This window comes from Paroedura picta, chromosome 3 (genome assembly GCF_049243985.1).
Source record: "Paroedura picta isolate Pp20150507F chromosome 3, Ppicta_v3.0, whole genome shotgun sequence".
In the NCBI taxonomy this organism is placed as follows: Eukaryota; Metazoa; Chordata; class Lepidosauria; order Squamata; family Gekkonidae; genus Paroedura; species Paroedura picta.
This window is the reverse complement of record NC_135371.1, coordinates 58,127,991-58,146,723: the sequence shown is the minus strand read 5'-3', so window position 1 is coordinate 58,146,723 and position 18,733 is coordinate 58,127,991. Positions and strand designations below refer to the sequence as shown.

The 18,733-nt window shown below is 44.2% G+C and overlaps 1 long non-coding RNA gene across 1 annotated transcript; it reads right to left on the bottom strand.

Moving 5' to 3' along the window:
• Positions 1–13,496: 13,496 nt before the first annotated feature.
• On the bottom strand, positions 13,497–16,031 carry LOC143831122 (uncharacterized). Its single transcript, XR_013228732.1, has 3 exons — positions 15,832–16,031; positions 14,722–14,818; positions 13,497–13,777 (listed from the first exon to the last, which is right to left on the bottom strand). It is a non-coding gene; the product is annotated as an uncharacterized LOC143831122 (long non-coding RNA).
• Between the last annotated feature and the right edge of the window lie 2,702 nt (positions 16,032–18,733).

Here is an 18,733-nt window from a genome sequence, read left to right as displayed (position 1 = left end):
TCAAAAGCAAAGAGACAGGAAACTGCAGAGATTTTAACTCAGGGTTTATTTGTGTGCAGTTTGTCTCATACTTCCTCCTAATTAGTAGGACATTTGTGTAGGAAACATACAAATTATAAGCGACACATAGACTGTGCTTTCAGGTAGGTGCTCCAACCATTTATATACCTCACCCTGAGTCATTTTAAGGTTACCAATAGCTATGAAAGAGTTGCCGAATTAGTCCCCAGCCCTCCCCACAAAGGGGCCTGCACTTCAGTAGTGGAAGGAATGATTTATCAGTCTTTCTGCTCTATAAATGTAAGATCATTATCATTATTAATGCAGTTAATTGCCACACTGCAACAAAGGAGCCTCATCAGTTTCTCCATTTGCTCTTCAGCCTGACAACAGCCAGATAAAAATGTAACAAACACGCTGCACAAATGAAAAATCGGACACGTAGTCGACATCACATTGCTAGTAAATGGCATACTTTGCATTTTGTAACTGTTTTTTTTTTTTTTTTGCTTTCTAAGCCTGTTGGAAATATTTGGAAAATATGCACACTGTTATGTACAAACAAAGCTGGATTATTTTTTACTGGGTTTCATCCATTCACAGTCATCTACCTATGTTTTATAATATCACCGGATTTTTATGATTTTAAATAAAAGGGCCTTGGGCTGTATCTGACCCAACATTCACATAGTTTCATAACTGCCTCTGATAAATCCAATTATTTTGACTGTGTATTTTCTTTGCATCAAAATCAGCAGCTGATGATAATATGGTGTTGCCATAAACATTTATTGAAACTCTCTGTGCCATCCCCCCGCTTTAATTTACATCATTTTCTTTTGATCAGTGTGTTGAGTGGCAGTCTGATTTTGTCATTACTGTTGTATATAAACAACATGTGCAAGGGAGCAGCTGAGCCTCCAGCAAGGGCACCAGTCCTTGCTTGTTAGAGGTGGTTTATGATACTATTTTGTAACTCCTGAAGATTAATGGCCTCTCTAACCTAAGCAGTATTGGACCCCACAGGAAAAAAAAAAGGGGGGGAGAATCAGGATATGGGAATTTGACTGAATTCTGATCTCTGTACAGCTTTGCATTTATTGCATTTCTGTTACAGCTTTGGTTTTGTGTAACCCAGTGTCTCTTAGCAAATTCACAACATTAAGGACATCATTTAGGAGATGAGCGCTAGCACCCAGAACCAGCAATTAGGCACTGTCCCAAAGCATTAGCCCTCTAGACACATTTTTGGCACCTGCCTTTCCCCAGGGGAAAATCTGAATACAGAGATGGGCCCAACATCTTGCCGTCAAAGCCAGGAGATGCAGTATCAAGAGGAGCTAATTATTAACAGTGATACCAAAAGCAGCTGGCCAGGTTCAGTGCTCAGGATTCACTGTGCCAAGTCCCATATTCCCTGAGACATAGTACCTACAATGGAAATAATCAAGCTATCTTGTGATTATTTCCATCTTGTAGACAAAATAGTGGGAGGCAAGCCCAAACTCGGCAGTACATCCCAAATTATTCAATGGGGTTTACTCCCAGGAAAATAGTCTTAGGAATGCAGTGAAAGGTGCTAAGTGAGGTACAGTGGGTCCACAGCATATGAATTCCACAGCATATGATGTATGCATGGAACTTTTCCACCTGCAAACGCCCCTCCATAGACTACATTTCATGAAGTCAGGGCTCACAAGTTGGGGTTAAGGTCTGGAACTTGGTGCCTACCGACATGCCTTCCCTACAAATGAATGGAGACTTGGATTGGGCCTAGGACTATTAGTTGCCTGTCCCTGGAAAAATATCCCCTTGCTGTGGCTGACTGAGCAGTAAAAGGGTAAAGTTGCTACAGTGTGGGAATAAGACCAAAACAGGAGGATTTTATACATAAGCTTGCCTCTTAGTAGTTAGTTTGTGGGGAATGAAATGATGTTGTACACCATGCACACTGCAGAAGATATGTAATCAATTCTCTGGTGGGGCTGGAAAAGCAATGGAAAAAATGTGAGCGTAATGAATGGAAATAAACTGAAATCACCAAGTATTGGGAAACGGCTTATATTTGGGCTCCACGAGCATTTTACAATGACCACAGCACACTCTATTTTTCTACGCCTTTGTCAGAGCAATTTTAGCAACAAGCAACAAGTTCCCTATTAAAGTTCAATCCTGACTGTACCTTAATAAGACATTTGTTGATTATAGACAGAATTGCTTTGACAAAGGCGTAGAAAATAGGAATTCACCTGACTTGTGAAAATGGTTATGAAATGCATTTTAGATATGTGTAAACTGACGTACCGTCTTCAAGCAAGAGAGATTGGTGGAAGCAAGATGCTTTGAAAAGTGATAGAGACCCTTCTGGCAGTATTTTTCAAACAGGATGGTACAAGAATTCTTCCATTCTATGCATTTTAAAACATAAGCCTTAGTCATGAAATGTGCCTATTGTTGAAAATATAAAGTTGAAAACATCATAATTAATGAGAGCCTCTTACTTATGCTTTTCTGGCCATCACATTCCTCAGCTTCTGGGTTTCAAATCTTTAACCCTCCCCCCGCTCCGGAGGAGCGGGAGGAATAAAGGAGTAAGGGCAAGTGGGGAGGAGTTAGGGCGGGCCCTGTCCGGGATAAAAACTCGGAGGGCCCAATCAGGAGCCACGAAGCGGCTCCTGATTGGGCCCTCCGAGTGTCACTCGAGGGCCAAGCAGCCAATGGGGAGCCGCGCAAAGCGGCCTGGGCCGGCCGGGGAGTTGCCGCTCAGAGGAAGAAGCCTTCCCCAGCGGTAAGTCCTCCGGCCGGCTTCCCATCGGCCAGGGAGCCTTCTGCCGGGCCCTGGGGCAGGCTCGCCTGCCCTTGGGCCCGCCAGAAGGCCACAAAGCCCACTCCCGAAGTCCCGAGCGTTCTGCCAGGCCCTGGAGCAGCCGAGCCTGCCCCTGGGCCCGGCAGTAGGCCGCAAAGCCTGCCGCCCCCGTCCCGAGCCTTCTGCCGGGCCCTGGGGCAGCCGAGCCTGCCCCTGGGCCCGGCAGTAGGCCGCAAAGCCTGCCGCCCCGTCCCGAGCCTTCTGCCGGGCCCTGGGGCAGCCGAGCCTGCCCCTGGGCCCGGCAGTAGGCCGCAAAGCCTGCCGCCCCGTCCCGAGCCTTCTGCCGGGCCCTGGGGCAGCCGAGCCTGCCCCTGGGCCCGGCAGTAGGCCGCAAATCCTGCCGCCCCCGTCCCGAGCCTTCTGCCGGGCCCTGGGGCAGCGGAGCCTGCCCCTGGGCCCGGCAGTAGGCCGCAAAGCCTGCCGCCCCCGTCCCGAGCCTTCTGCCGGGCCCTGGGGCAGCGGAGCCTGCCCCTGGGCCCGGCAGTAGGCCGCAAAGCCTGCCGCCCCCGTCCCGAGCCTTCTGCCGGGCCCTGGGGCAGCCGAGCCTGCCCCTGGGCCCGGCAGTAGGCCGCAAAGCCTGCCGCCCCCGTCCCGAGCCTTCTGCCGGGCCCTGGGGCAGCCGAGCCTGCCCCTGGGCCTGGCAGTAGGCCGCAAAGCCTGTCGCCCCCGTCCTGAGCCTTCTGCCGGGCCCTGGGGCAGCCGAGCCAGCCCCTGGGCCCAGCAGAAGGTCCCAAGGCCACCTACCTTACTCTGTTCCTCCCTTCCTCCCAGCATTCCCTTTCTCCTTCCCTTCCTCCCAGCATTCCTTTTGTTTTTCCCTTTCTCCCTTCTTCCCTCTCCTCCATCTGCCTCTTTCTGGCTACCTGTTTCTCTCTTCTTCTGTCTCTATCTTCCTCCCTTTCTTTCTGTCTTTCTGTCTCTCTTTCTCCTTTTCCTCCTTCCTTCACCCCATCCCTCCACCCATCCATCATCCTAGGGCCCGCTGTATTTTGCCCACAGCGGGCTTAATATCTAGTTTATCATAATATAGGCAAGCAGAAATATAATACACAAGGGCCAAAATGTGACTTCTAAAATTAAAAGTGGACGTTCTCAAGATTTTGACAGGTGCATGAGGCAGATGAATAATATGCAACTCACCACTGACCTAGAGCGTGCCATTCAGTGTTGTACTGGAAGGCACTACTACACTATAAGCAAATTAATAAGTGATCAATAGTTGCATGCTCTTTCTGATTCTTGATATATTTGCCTCAATACATGACAAAATATCTGTGGAACTGTTTTATCTTGTGCTCCCACATCCCAATTACTCATTGTGTCACCTCATTTGTTTGTGCCACCAGAAAGAACTGGTCACTGCATACTGAACCAATCATACAATCACAGGGTTGGGAGGGGCAATACAGGCCATCTAGTCCCATGCAAGATCAGCCTAAAATATCCATTATAAGTATCTACCCAGCTTCTGTTTAAAGACTGCCAGTGAGGGGGAGTTCACCACCTCCTTAGGCAGCCTATTCCACTGCTGAAATACTCTGAAAGTGAACTCTTTTCCCCTAATATCTAGCCATACCATTCTACACATAGTTTAAACCCTTTGCTACAAATCTTATCTTATACTGTCTGCCCTCATCCAAGTCACAACCTTTCAAATACTTAAAGACAGCAATCATGCCCGTTATATCCCCAGATCACCCTTGTCACTCTCCTCTGCACCCTCTCACTTTTGCCCATGTCCTTTTTTAAATGAGGCCTCCAGAATTGCACACAGGACTCCAGCTGTGGGCTGGCCAATCATAGAACATCCCCCCTTCATGGCATGCCGAAACCCAGACCACTCTAACCAAAGCTTCATCTACACATGCAGCAAAATAAGGCTGTGGAATTCTGAAGTGGCAGAACTGACTGTACCATTTTAGACAGCAAGTAGGAGGCATGTGCTTTTCATGTAAAAACTCCCTGCAAATAGCATGTTAAGGACAAAGGCTGAAGCCTAGCCCTTTGCACGTTGAATGAGTATTCCCACTTACATAGAAATATTAAGGCAGGGAAGCATAAAAAATGTAATCCTTCCCCTGATTCTGATGTGGTACAGTCTATTGTACCACCTTAGCACCGCATTAATTTGTTTATCACTTCACTCTGCTGAATGTGTAGAACTCAACCCATATTTCAGTGTGCTTTCATGAAAACTGGCAGCAGCCATCTGCCACTGTCCTTAATGCTCCCCCCCCCCCAAATTTGCAAAACAAGAGATGAGTTTGTGAGAGGTGACAAAGAGAGAATTACAGAGCCAAAGGGAAGGCTGACATGGGGGCAGCATTCAATCCTGGAACCAGCTAGGCTCTATTTAAGTCTTGTATTCTGTTTGGAATCTGTGAATAGATATTAGGAAAGAACAACCAAAATGATTTTCCTCTCATTCCTTTTTTTAATTAACTTGCAGGCTAGGGATTTTTGGTTTGCAACCCAAAGAAAATTATTACAGTTGAGTTATAGACCTCTGGAAATTGGGTTCTGATGGGAACGGTGACAGCCCCTTAAGTCTGATATCTGCATTAACAGAGATGCACACAAAGTTCAGTCTGCAAATTCAATGAAAGGGACTCACAGGGAAGTGACCACGATATGCCTTTGTGGTGGACAAGTTGGATTTTTGGTTTGGCTAACTTACTTTGACTAACTCCATATTCCTAACATCAGAAAAACCATATATGAGCTACTCACTTGCCAACATATGTGTGGAACTGCTCCTTTGTTTCCCTCCTCATGGTAGAAATGTTCAACTGCCTGCCTGCTGAAGTGTGTGAACACAGGTACACACATGAAGGTGCTTTACACAGAGTAAAGCCATTAATCTATCACGTTCAATACTGCCTAGTTTGACCAACAGCAACTAGGTGACTCAAACTCTCTTAGCCATGAAGATCCACAAGGACTTGCATGTAACATCTCATTCCTCTAGTCCTGCTTTCTTCTCTCCTTCCCACCCAACAGCCAAGATACCTTAATTTTCCCTCTTTTCAGTTTTCCCTCCTTCCCTTCCACTGCAGCCTGTACCCAGGGAAACAATAGCTAAATTAATTTTATTGCATAATAATAATAATAATAATAATAATAATAATAATAATAATAATAATAATAATAATAATAATAATAATAATAATAGGAGGTTGCAAGCTGTAGAGATCTCATGGCTGCTGTTCACATTGGTATTGGAGAAGGTGCATAAGCATCATTTGGAAAAAGCCAAGAAGGGTTTGCTTCCTTTCTGATACATGTGTCAGGAAGCATCAGAAAAAGGCATGAGAAGCAGCCATCACCTGCCCCGGGAAAAGAGGTCCCCTGGAAGGGCAGAAAGTGCATTTCTGAAGAGCTTGGAGAGAGGAAAGCTATATGGGCTCCAGAAGTGAAGTTTGCAGCTCCATTGTCAATACAAAAGGAAACAGCATCCCAAGAAATGAACTGAGAAGAGATACACATGTCTTTAGCCTTCTGCTCACATCGGTTGGAGGGGAAAGCAGTTTCATTTGCTGGCCTGATTGGACTGATGAGATTTCCATATTCTTCATTAAGTGCCTGCCAGCCATCTCGGCTGTCCTGCCATTTCCCATTACTCACAGCTGATCCATTATGCAAAAGGAGGAGAGAGGGAGGGGTGGATATATGAAGACCCCAGCTAGTGACTGTAACAATCTTGTCAACAGCCATGTTCCAGGGAGAGCAGGATGGAAGGAGACCTAATACTGAGGGAGGCATGGATGTTGCCTACTTGAGCCACTACCATTCAGTATCCCTGTGGCAGCCTACTCTTTTCCTCCCCCTCAGCCCCATCCAGAAGAAAAATTTTCATATATGCTGCATACAGGCAACCCACTTCAGTGTGAAAGGGGAAAACTACCAGACACAAAAGTAGGACAAGAAAGAAAAAGCATCCAAGAGAACACCTACAATTTCTTATGTGAGATGTTTCACATTGATTTTTAATACATCTGCAAAATAGATAGCACTGCAGTTGTAGTCAGAATAATTCCATGTCTGGCAAACCCAAATGCAATGATATCACTTTATGCATTTTATTTAAGGAAAACAGAAACAGTTTAGTAAGTATTATGACAGACCCAATAGCAACCTCAATCCACTTTTCCAGAAGTTCTCAGAGCTCCTCAGTCGGTCAGAACTAGAGCTTGGGAAGAGCTCCTTATAGGTTTTTGTTTTTTGAGGAGGAGAAATGATCAGACTCTGAATCTGGGGAAAGTAGCCCAGCTCTTTTGATGACGAATGTGTATCAAGCCACCAACAACCTTTCAGGATGGGGTTGTGACTGTTAGAATATCAGCAGAATATTCTGGGATGCAGAAGTCCTCAATCCCTTGCATATCTAATTAAGAGGAAATGTGAAAGACCTCTACCTAAGACCCTGAAGAGCTGCTGCCAATCTGTGTAGACAATACTAACTTTGATGATAGATCAATGGTCTGATTCTGTATAAAGTGTATCCAGGTGTCCAAGACAGTTTACTCTTTTGAAGATCTCCATAGGAGAAAGCACAATTCAAGGCTTCTAAACTGTGTTATTATGCATGTCCCCAAGTCAGAGTGACTTTCACTTCTCAGCCCCCCAAAGTCTTTGCACAACTTGAAGGCTATGTTCCGGCAGTTATTAGTTCCTATTGAAGATTCAAGAACTCTTTTGGATTTTGAATTTCAGTGGATCATCTCCTGAGTTATCTGGGAGCTCTCCCAGGTCCTGGATTGCCTGAGTCTGCGGAGCTGATTCTCACTGAGCCTCTATTATTTGAGTTCACTCCCTACTCTTTGCTGTTGCATCCTCCTGTATGCAATTAGTTGCCCACTGCTCTACAATGATTCCTGTAAGGCTTTGCTCAATGTCCCACTGATGCTCAGACAGACTAGAAAAAGATACAGATTTTTTATAAGTTAAATTGTCACATATAACTGCAGGATGGGGACACTCCATCCTCATGGGCTAAACAATGAGGGAATTCATGTGCGTAAATAGTGAATAGGGAGACCAGAAAAGAGGTTATGTGGGCCATAAATAGGCCATCCTGGGCCAAAGTTTTCTGCTACACTCCATGAATCACCAAGCAGCCCAGATCCCTTAGACAGAGTTTCCTTCAGCTTCTGGGAAACTGAAAAGGGGGATGAGTCATTAGACACTCAGAGGGTAGCAATGGAATGCTGGTACATCATGGTGCCCCATCACAGCAGGGTGGCATAGATGATTGCTGCGGGAAGATAACACAGTGCAATGAGACTAGATATTGGCCAAAGAAACAACAAGCGGAACAAGAGATTCCCTATAACATTAAAAAAAAATTAGCCAGCATATTTTTTCCCTTCTAATATAACCATGACCTGACCATAACTAATCCTGACCTGGATAGGCTAGGCAATCCCAGTCTTGTCAGACCTCAGAAGCTAAGCAGGATCAACCCTGATTTTTGGAAGGGAGATGATCAGGGAAGTCCAGGGTTGCTGCACAGCGGCAGGCAATGGTAAACTACCCCTAAACTTGACAATTCAACACAAGTCAGCTGCAGCCTGATGGCATTCCACACACACACACATACACAGATCGATATTGTTAAATAAATAAACAAAAAGTATTTCTCATTTTATTTAAAACTTTGTTTATGAAAATATGATCTTCTAAGACAAACTTTTACCATTGTGCAAATGGCGTCTATTGAGTCTATCACCAAGCCTATTCCATATCAAAGATATATTAAAATGATAAGAAGGGTTAACTAAACCCCCCAAAATTGCCATATTTTAATCAAGGAATTAGGTGACCAAGCCTGGCTGAGTCTTAGCTTTGTAGTTAAGCACCTTTTTTTTTTTTTTTTTTTTGCATGCAGAATGTCCCTATCTCTGACCCGGATATTGCAGCTGGTGCAAAATCCAGCAGTTAGGGTCCTCACAAGAACATCTTGGAGGGCTCATATCCAGCCTGTGCTGAGGCAGCTGCATTGGTTACCAATTGTAGTCCAGCTTAGGTTCAAGATTTTGGATTTTGCCTTTACAGCCCTTCGCAGTTTGGGACCCATGTATCTAAGAGACCACCATTTGGCCTATGCCCCCTGCAGGGCTTTATGCTCTGTGGGTTCCCACATACTGATGATTCCTGGCCCCCGGGAAGTCTGCCTGGCCTTGACCAGGGCCAAGACCTTTTTGGTCCTGGCCCCTACCTGGTGGGATGAGATCCTGGAGGAGCTGCTGGCCATGGGAGAGCTCTTAGCTTTCCGCAGGGCCTGCAAAATGGAACTTCCATCAGGCTTATGGTTGAGGCCATGACACGGAAGATCATGGGTCCTGCCAGAAGAGAGAGACTCTGGAAGAGTCTATATTAGGACAGACCATCCCCAGGTTGAACCATCGCCATCTGTTGATGCCCCATCATGCACCGTGGAGGGATTCGTTAGTTGGGAGTTGGGAAGATAGTATTTTTGCTGCTGGGGGGTGAGTTATATTTTTAATGGAGTAATTACAGTTGTTATGTGGGGTTATATTCTGTAACCCACGGTGAGATGGTTCACTGATACCGGCGGGTAACAAATTCAGTCATCATAATCATCATCACCATCGGCATATCCAGTTTTTGTTTGAAAGTCATTTGGGTAGTAAGGCTTTGAAAATCTGTTTTTGGAGGTACTAGAGATGTGGTGCCAGTCAGGGCAGATAATATAGGCTAGATGAACCAATAGGTTGACTGACTGAATATAAGGCAGCTTTATTCATTCAGTCATTTATCCTGCTATTATTATTATTAATTTAATTTATATACCACCATCCCATGTTGCTCAGGGCAGTGTACAGCATACATTCGCATTCATATATAAAACACAGATATTTAAAAAAATAAATAGATCACAGTGTTAAAACTCAACATCTCAGCACTACCAAGCAGGCTCTGGATATAGCCTGTTCTATAGGGAACAAGCAATACTTTTCATTCATTAAAAAAAATTCAAATGTGTCCTCTGATGATTTGTAAACAAACAAATAGTCCCTCTTCATTTTTAATGAAATATGCACACTCTCTAAATGGCAGTACGATGAATAAAGCTAAATCTTGCCTCTCCCCACCCCTTATTTTGCTATGTTCTCTTTATGACAACATTTATCCCCCAGTTCAATTGATTTCTAGTATTGGAGCTGGGTTGGGAAATGCTGGAAGCACCACAGTATCATGAGGTAAAGGATAAAAGGAGAAGGCAGTTTAGTTCCTTTCATCCATGCAATTGTGCTAGTTCAAAAAGCAGATCTCCTCCTCCAGACCTCCATCACCTTCAGATATGAATGACTGGGGGATTCCCTTGATGAGAATCTCAGAAACCAAGGTCACCCAGCAAGCAGGCCAATGGCTCTGTCAGCTGCATCTTCATCTAGTCCCTGGGTGGTACAGAGATGGCCCCATGGGCCTGCTTAAATGTAGTGCTTGCTTAGCGACATTCCCTTTATTATTTATTGCATATATTTTTATTTGTACCCACTTTGCCATGTAACATTGCTAAATGCCTTCCTGTGCAAGTGAAAAATTTATTGGTCTGTAAAATCTGCATGGTGTTTAGCTAGAAGGACGCCCAAGAGAGGTGGGTACAGTCCCTGAGAATGCCATTTCAATATGATGGGAAGGCAAAAGGACGGCTGAGAGTATGTTCCCTATTGGGACCAATGGGAATGAAAGACCTTACTAAATAACCAAAACAAATAGCTTTAATAACAAGTGTAACAAAAATGAGTGAAGAGTGTTTAAAAAGAACACAGGAAAAATGGAAAACAAAAGAATTGTGCCCAGTGGCTGTCCCTGTCCTGCAGTTCCTAAAATCAACCAAAAATATTACATCTGAAGGCCAAGGGCACGATGAGAGGCTGCTTTTAGCAGCTCTTCCACATGTGAAGTTCAGAAACATGGCTCTCCCATGTGGGTCTCCTCTCAGCATCCTTAGATATCTGGTGGCAGCCTCTTGCCTGGCACTCATTCATCATTTCCTAAAGTTTGTAGCTAGTGGCTCTTCATTGATTGTTTTGAAAGGAAGGAAACATCATTCCAGTCCAACCCCATGCAAATATATTGTCTATTCATTTTGCCCAGGATGTGATCTCCTGATAACCCCTGATTTACAATACATACTTTGCTGACATTGCAGAAAGGTAAATTTAGAGATAAAATAAAGCTGGGAGTTACCACTGACACATGTTTCCTGGGAACCAGCTGGTACCTGAGACACAACAGCTTCCCTCCTCCTTAGCATTATTTAACAGCAGAAAGCCAAGGAATGTAGCCTGGATTCTTTTATTGTAGCCAAATCTCATTACCTGGGTCTAGAAGAATGACGAGCATGAAAGACCAGCCTTTGATCAGTGAAGAATGATGGCGGATAATAGCAGTACAATCAGATGTTGAACTCTCCTGCTGGTCTGAAGTAATTAATTGGCAGCTGAATGCTATTTAATGGTAGGCCTTCTGTAAATCTATCCTACAGTGCCCTCCTTATGGCACTTCCTTGGAAGAAATACTTATAACATCAAGGCAGGGAAGAAAATGGCTGTTGAAGGAAGATCTGAACAAGACATTTCCCATCTTCTCATTCTCATGGTGCAGTACTGAACAGAAGCATCAGAAACATGCCACCTCCCCAAGCTTAGACTATTGCCTAGATATCAGGAACAAACCATAGTTTAGAAGAACAGCTGTTTTTTTAATACTCTGCTTTTCACTACTCAAAAGAAGCTTACAAACACCTTTCTCTTCCTCTCCCCATTACAGACACCCTGTGAGGTAGGTGGGGATGAGAAAGTTCTGTGAGAAGTGCTCTGCAAGAACAGCTCTAAGACAACTTTGACTAGCCCAAGGTCACCCAGCTGGCTACATATGGCGGAGTGGGGAATCAGATTAGAGGCTGCCATTCTTAACCATACTTGCTCATGATGAGCTTTAATTTGGTTTATTCTTTTCCTTGCATATCTTCTTTGTCATTCTAGATCCGAAACCAAGATTAAATCATGATTTAGAAAACCCATTTGCAGATGAGAAACTAAATGCAGCAAATGTCATATGAGACCACTATATGCTAACAGCATTTATCTGTGCTAGGAAACCTATTTATTTATTTTTCATATACACCCCCCTTCTCTCTGGTTTATTTCTTTATTTCATTCATACCCTCCCTTGATACCCAATGGAAACTATGGTAGGTGAGTTTGCCCCAAAGTCACCTATCAAGTTTCCATGACAGAGTGGGGATTTGAACCTGGAAGTTCAAGGTAAAGGTAAAGGTATCCCCTGTGCAAGCACCGAGTCATGTCTGACCCTTGGGGTGACGCCCTCTAGCGTTTTCATGGCAGACTCAATACGGGGTGGTTTGCCAGTGCCTTCCCCAGTCATTACCGTTTACCCCCCAGCAAGCTGGGTACTCATTTTACTGACCTCAGAAGGATGGAAGGCTGAGTCAACCTTGGAAGTCCAAGATCTTAGTCCAAAACTCCAACCACTGTCCCACACTGATTTATAAATTGAGAATCCACCTTGACTGGGTTTTGTACAAAGCCTGTTTCTTACCTTTCAAAGATTTTGAGGTCCTTAAAGATTTGAGTCGTGTGCCTAGTCTTCCTATTGATAAATCTGGCATTCCTGAGAGAAATTTTCCAGAGGTTCAAGACAGTCTACCATATGAGTCAATTAAGATCTGTTTGCCTCCATCATGTTTCCAGAATCATTTACCTTCAAAGCTATCTTCAGGGTCGACTATATAGGTTTCTTCAACATCACCCTTACTTCATTGCTGACTGATACTATCCACCTGGGCAGCATCTAGGAACTGTGTTGCTTTCAGGGGTTGAATATACACTGAGCAAGATTAAGACAACATGCCCTTAGCTACCCCCTGCCCTACCATTCTAAGACACAGGACATACTATTTAGGGATGTGCACTTCGGCTTGGTTCAGCTGCCTGGGTGCCATGGAACTGGCCTTCTACACACCACCTGGGGCTTCGGTGATCACCCTGGCAGCCAAATGGAGCCGAAGTGCACATCCTTATGATCCTTCCCTTCACTTTTCTCTTACAGCCTTTTTTTATGGGTGGGGAATGAAATTTGTCATGGCAATTGACTTTCTATATATTCTTAGACACAGGTCAAAAAGGAAGCTAAGCCCCACCCCAAATACTTTTTCAATGGTAGGTAGGAGTGCAGCAAGGAGGAAGAAATTGTATGCACCTGAAACTGGCTTATCCTGAGTCACTATTGTTCTATCAAGGCCAGCACTGACTGGTAGTTACTCTCCAGAGTCTCAGGTTAAGGTCTTTCACATCACCTACTACCTGTTCTTTTGACTAGAGATGCCAGGAATTGAACCTTGGATCTTCTGCTTCACCACAGAACCATGGCCTCACATTACATATTGTAGCCCTAGTAAATGCCAGAGACTTGTCAAAGCTAAGCATTGTGCCAAAATCCTCCCCCAAAAGACTGGTTATATTGACCTGCTGCCTAACCACACTGAAACAAGGAATTATCTTGTTGATTAACTCATGTTTACCTCTAGCAACCACAAAAAAATGCCAAATTTTATTAGCACGGAGGGAAGGAAGCATGAGGTAAGACCATCTGTTCAGAGATGGATGAATTTTTGAGTTCAGCTATCACAATGAAAGAAGCTGGGCACTCAGCAGCTGCATTGATCAGCCTCCAAAGCTGTGTCATTCCCCAGAAGAATTCTTTAGTTATCTGGGACTATGAGGCAATGGTAAGCGAAAAGTTGAGTGAAGGTCAGACAGAAGCAGAGCTGTTCAGGGGAGAAGAGTTTCAGAGATCACAGAAAGATGACTTGTGCTGTACTACTTTGTGACATCTTCTATAAAAAGTTCTATGCAAGGACTGCAAAAGAGAGAGGAAAATCAGAAAGAGCTACTTTGCAAGGCAATGCTAAACATATGGGAATTCGGAATAAACAACCAATAGTAGGGCTTAGCAGTGGGGAATGCCCTATATAGTGGCATTAGATCTTAAGACCATTTTCTCAATACCCTTCAAAACTTTTCCTTCCACTGGCACAGCTGTGCTATATTAAGGAATGAATCTTTTTTTGGGGGGGGGGGAACTCCCTTTAATCCCACCCCACATCTGAACAAACTCCTTATATATCCAGAGGTGACAAGTCCTTGCCAGGAATAACTAGGGTTGCTAACTATTCAACTAGCTATTGCAAATGTCCCTTTGACATAGGGATGCCTGGTAGGACCTGGGGATACCCTGGAATTCTCATCTCCAGACTACAGAAATCTATTCCCTTGGAGAAATTGGATGCTTTGAAGGCTGGACTCTAAGGCATTGTATCCCTGATGCTCCATCCCCAAATCTCCAGAAGTTTCCCAACATGGATCTGGCAACCCCACTCTGGACCAGTTTATGGTATGACCCCAATGCTTACAGGCAGGAATCTATGAGCAGAAGCCTGTGTGATTTCCAATAAAATTGAGTATTAAGATGAACAACCACTGATGAAGGTGCAGGAAAATGGGCAGAATACCTGGGATATTGTTTTGATGATCATATTTAAGAAATCAAAAATATAAAAATAGAACTCTTGGGAGTTTGGTTGATTAAAATTGAGAAATCATGACAAAGAAGAAACAAATGAATAAATACTTTAGAAAAATTATTTAGCCTACAGATCTCCTTTTGGTTTGGGTTCAACCCTAATCTGACAGCAGCTTAATATGCAGCAGTTAGCAAGTGATCATGTTTACCTCCTTGCCCTGAAAAACTTCATTGCAGATTTCTGCATATCAGATTTCTAACAGATGGTTGTAGATACTTACAGGCTCTTGGACTCAGGAAGCCTGTGATCCCTCCACTATGACTGTATTTTCAGTATGCCATCCTTCCAGGCTCTAGGTCCTGCTAGGCCTTTTCACTCTAATGGGAACAAGGAATAGGGACCAATATCATGACATCACTTCCCATTTGTACACAGAAACTAGAAACTTACACATCTCCATGATAAAAACAAAAACCAACCCCCCCCCCAAAAAAAAATCTTAGACCATCATGGTATCACTTCTGGGTACAAACTGAAAGTCATGCTGCTCCCTATCCCCACATCTACAGGCTCCACTGGTTGCTAACATTCAGCTGATAATCACATTCCCTTCTTTTTCTCCTTCACTCATTTTGCATCTTTTCTCCACTTCTTTTGACACTCAATTTCTCCCTCCCTAATCTTTCTCCAGTCCTGTTTAAACAGCTCTATTACCTTCTCCAATAGCCTTTGAATCTCCAACAAAAGAAGTGCAGTACATTTATTCCCACACTCCTCTTAGCACCAGTCAGGGCTACAAAGGTTAAAAGGAGCATGATATAGCTACTGATTCACTCCTTGTGGTGACCCTTCCATGAGGAAATGAGAGCATCCTCCATATGAAGGTGCAGAGCTTTTGCAGCCTTCCTTCAAATTCTCCATTTCCTGGTGGGAAAGGCTGCCAAGAGAGCATAGCCTAGCTGGCAGGGCTCAAAAGAGTATGAAAGCTTATTCTTCTACAGACACCCTCCTATGAGGAAAAGGTGAATCACCTGAGAAATCCATGCAACATTGCAGAAGCTTCTGAAATATTATCCCATATCTTGATGGGGTAAAGTCTGCTGGAGGTTGTGGATACATCTGAGCTGAAAATACACCCCAAAGATTTTGGCATCCCCAAAGATAGCTGGAATTGTTCAGAATATATTTCTGGGAAGATCTAGAGCCAGCATTGTAAACTTCCAGGGACTGTTTTTTTTCTCCCTTTTCTTTTTGGTTTCTGTGCTTGGGAGTTTCTATGGGTTTCCCCAATGCTCTTGTCAGTTTCAAACTAGTTTTGTCAGTTTCAAGAGGGTTTTCTGGCTTGCCCCCTTCCTTCCCATTATTCTTGCATAGAGTTTGCAAATCCTACCTGCCTGCCCAGGCTTGGAATTCTTGAGGCACTGTGCTTTGAAATCAGTCTTTTTAAGCTTGCAGTGTCACAGTGGCACTGGGTTTTGATGGGCATTTTGTACGCTGAACTAGTTGTTCTGGGCTTGCAACCCCCCTTGCTTGGATTGTGATTTCGTTCTTGACATCACTCCTGTTGAGTTGGCATTGTTACAATGGCACTGAGTCCTGCTCAGCACTAGTATATTACATTGGTTCTGCTCGGCTTGCTAGCGCACACACACACACGGATTGGGATTCTGAGTTTGACATAAGTCCTGTTGATCTGGCATTGCCACAATGGCCCTGGGTTCTGCTGGGCACTCTATGATTCCATTGGAATTGCTGGGCATTCTGTATGTTGCACTGGTATTGCTGGGTGTGCAAAGTTGCCTCCCCCTTCAGTTTCTACTGCAGGGATTCTCTGGGATGTTGATTCTGTTCTGCTGGGCTTCTATTGCCCTTGCTTTTTTGCTACAAAAAAAATCAGAAAAGATGGAAGACCTTCTTTGGGAGTCCATAGAATTAGACCCCCTGATCCAATATTTTTGAAACTTTGGGGTTTTCTGAGAAAAGACACCAACAGCCATGCTGAAAAATTGGTGTTTCTACCTCAAGACACAGCCCCCCTGGGCCCCAGGTACCTCCAAATAGATTTCCCATTTAATATAATTATCTTTATAGGATATAATGGATCTGATAAAAATTAGGTTTGCTGAAAAATTCCAAATCCAAATAGCATACCAGAATTGAAATTCAAGAATACTGATTTTGCTTGATCCAATATAACCCCTAGCAGTGCAACATGACTCTGTTTCCTTGGTTGCTGCCAGACATTTCTTCTATAGGGCAAGTATCAATTGTCAACCCACTGTTAAGTTTGGGCCTCAGCAAGTGCCAATCAGGCCAACATGTGATGCCAGCTCTGTAACCTCATTTAAAGGCACAGGAGCACACCAGACCAACTTCTTTTTTTTTGACAAATTGCCAATCTTAAACTTAATTTAACAGGTTTCAAGTAAGTCTGCATAGAACTGCAGCTGCAGTGTATTAGTTTATTCCCACTCTTCATTAGTTAGTCCAGATATATATTTGCTATCTAGTCTTGAAAAGGCAGTGGTGGGTATCTTTATTCATAGTTCTTTGCTAGTGAGGCCCAGTGCCTTATTGTTTTAAATAAACCAGACTGAAAGGCAGCTTGAAAGAAAATCCTTCATCTGTATGTCCTCCCACAAACATACAGAAGGTTTTGTAGTGATCACAAACAAGAAAAAACTATTCCAACTGTGCTATGAAATAGCTATACGCATAGGGGGGAAGAAGGTCTTCAGAGGTCAGAAACAGTAACAGGGCATGCACTGATGGTTCAAAATGGAATGAACAACTATTCTGTAATGGGGCTGCAGTATTTCTGTAATCAAGGATGATGCATTGACTGCAAAGGAGCTGTGAAGCTCACTTCAAGGAGAAAGAGGAAGATTACTGAGAGGGACATGGTTGTGCATATACTTCTTGGGTTTTAAAAATTCAGTAGGCAACTTGTGCATCCCAATACTAGTATTCGAAAAGTGGCCAGATCTCCCTGCATGCAACCCGAGTTTCTGTGATTCCTGGAACATGACATTACAGCAGGTGTCATTGCTGTCGATATATGCTTGCTGGACTTCACTTACTGTCAAAGGGAAAAGTTGAGATTTGATTAACCTAAACTCAACACTACACAGACTGCATTCTTGGCAGCTTAGAGAAAGGAAGGATTGATAGGAAAGCAGAGGGGGCTGATGGGATGGGATGGATGTGCTGGGCATCAAGAACCTTGTGTCCTGCAGGTACTCCTCAGTCATTATACTCCTGCATCTAGAAGGCACACAGATGTACACCGCTCCCAGTTCATCTGTCAACCAGCTTGATGTCGCCAGCCATTGCAGGGCTTCTGATAGTGTTGGGATGCTGGCAATCTACCTCAATTCCCCCCACCCTTTCTTCCAATGCCAAGCTGAGTTGTGCCAAGAAGGGCCTGTTTGGGGTTGGCCTCCTATCATAAACCTGCCAGCTTTGAGCTGGGATATTCCTAGAGATTGGGGAGGGGGATATTCCTGGATATTTTGGAAAGGGCAGGATTGGGAAAGGGAAGGGTATAATGCCACTTTCCAAACAGCCATTTTCTCCAGGGGAACTGATCTCCCTTTACCCACCGACCAATTCTGGGTGATCTCCAGCCACCACCTAGATACTGGCAACCCTAGAGTAGGAGACTAGGGGAAAGGCTGTCAGGCATGAGGGCTATTGCCATGGTGTTCCCAATGGTGTGGGGGCTACGTCACTGATGATTCCTTTGTGCAGGGGATGGGGAAGTACAGTAATTTTGAGTAACTGGCACATTTGATTAACCAACAATCTCATTCCTCTGAGTATAGAGAACAAAGCTTTTCCTCTGCTTGGGGTTTCTAGGTCTGGAGATTTTGAGGGTACAGCCCGGGGAGGATTTGGGGAGCAGAGGGATCTTAGCAAGGTATAATGCTGCAGAAGCGGATCCCTAAGGCAGTCATTTTTTTCTAGGGAAACTGATCTTGGTCATCTAGAGATAGAATCATAGAATCATAGAATCATAGAATAATAGAGTTGGAAGGGACCTCATGGGTCATCTAGTCCAACCCCCCCCCACTATGCAGGACAATCACATCCCAATCTCTCATCTACTGTAACCTGCCACCCCTTTGCCTTCACAGAATCAGTCTCTCCGTGAGATGGCTATCTAGCCTCTGTTTAAAAATCTCCAAAGATGGAGAACCCACCACCTCCCAAGGAAGCCTGTTCCACTGAGAAACCACTCTGTCAGGAACTTCTTCCGGATGTTTAGATGGAATTTCTTTTGAATTAATTTC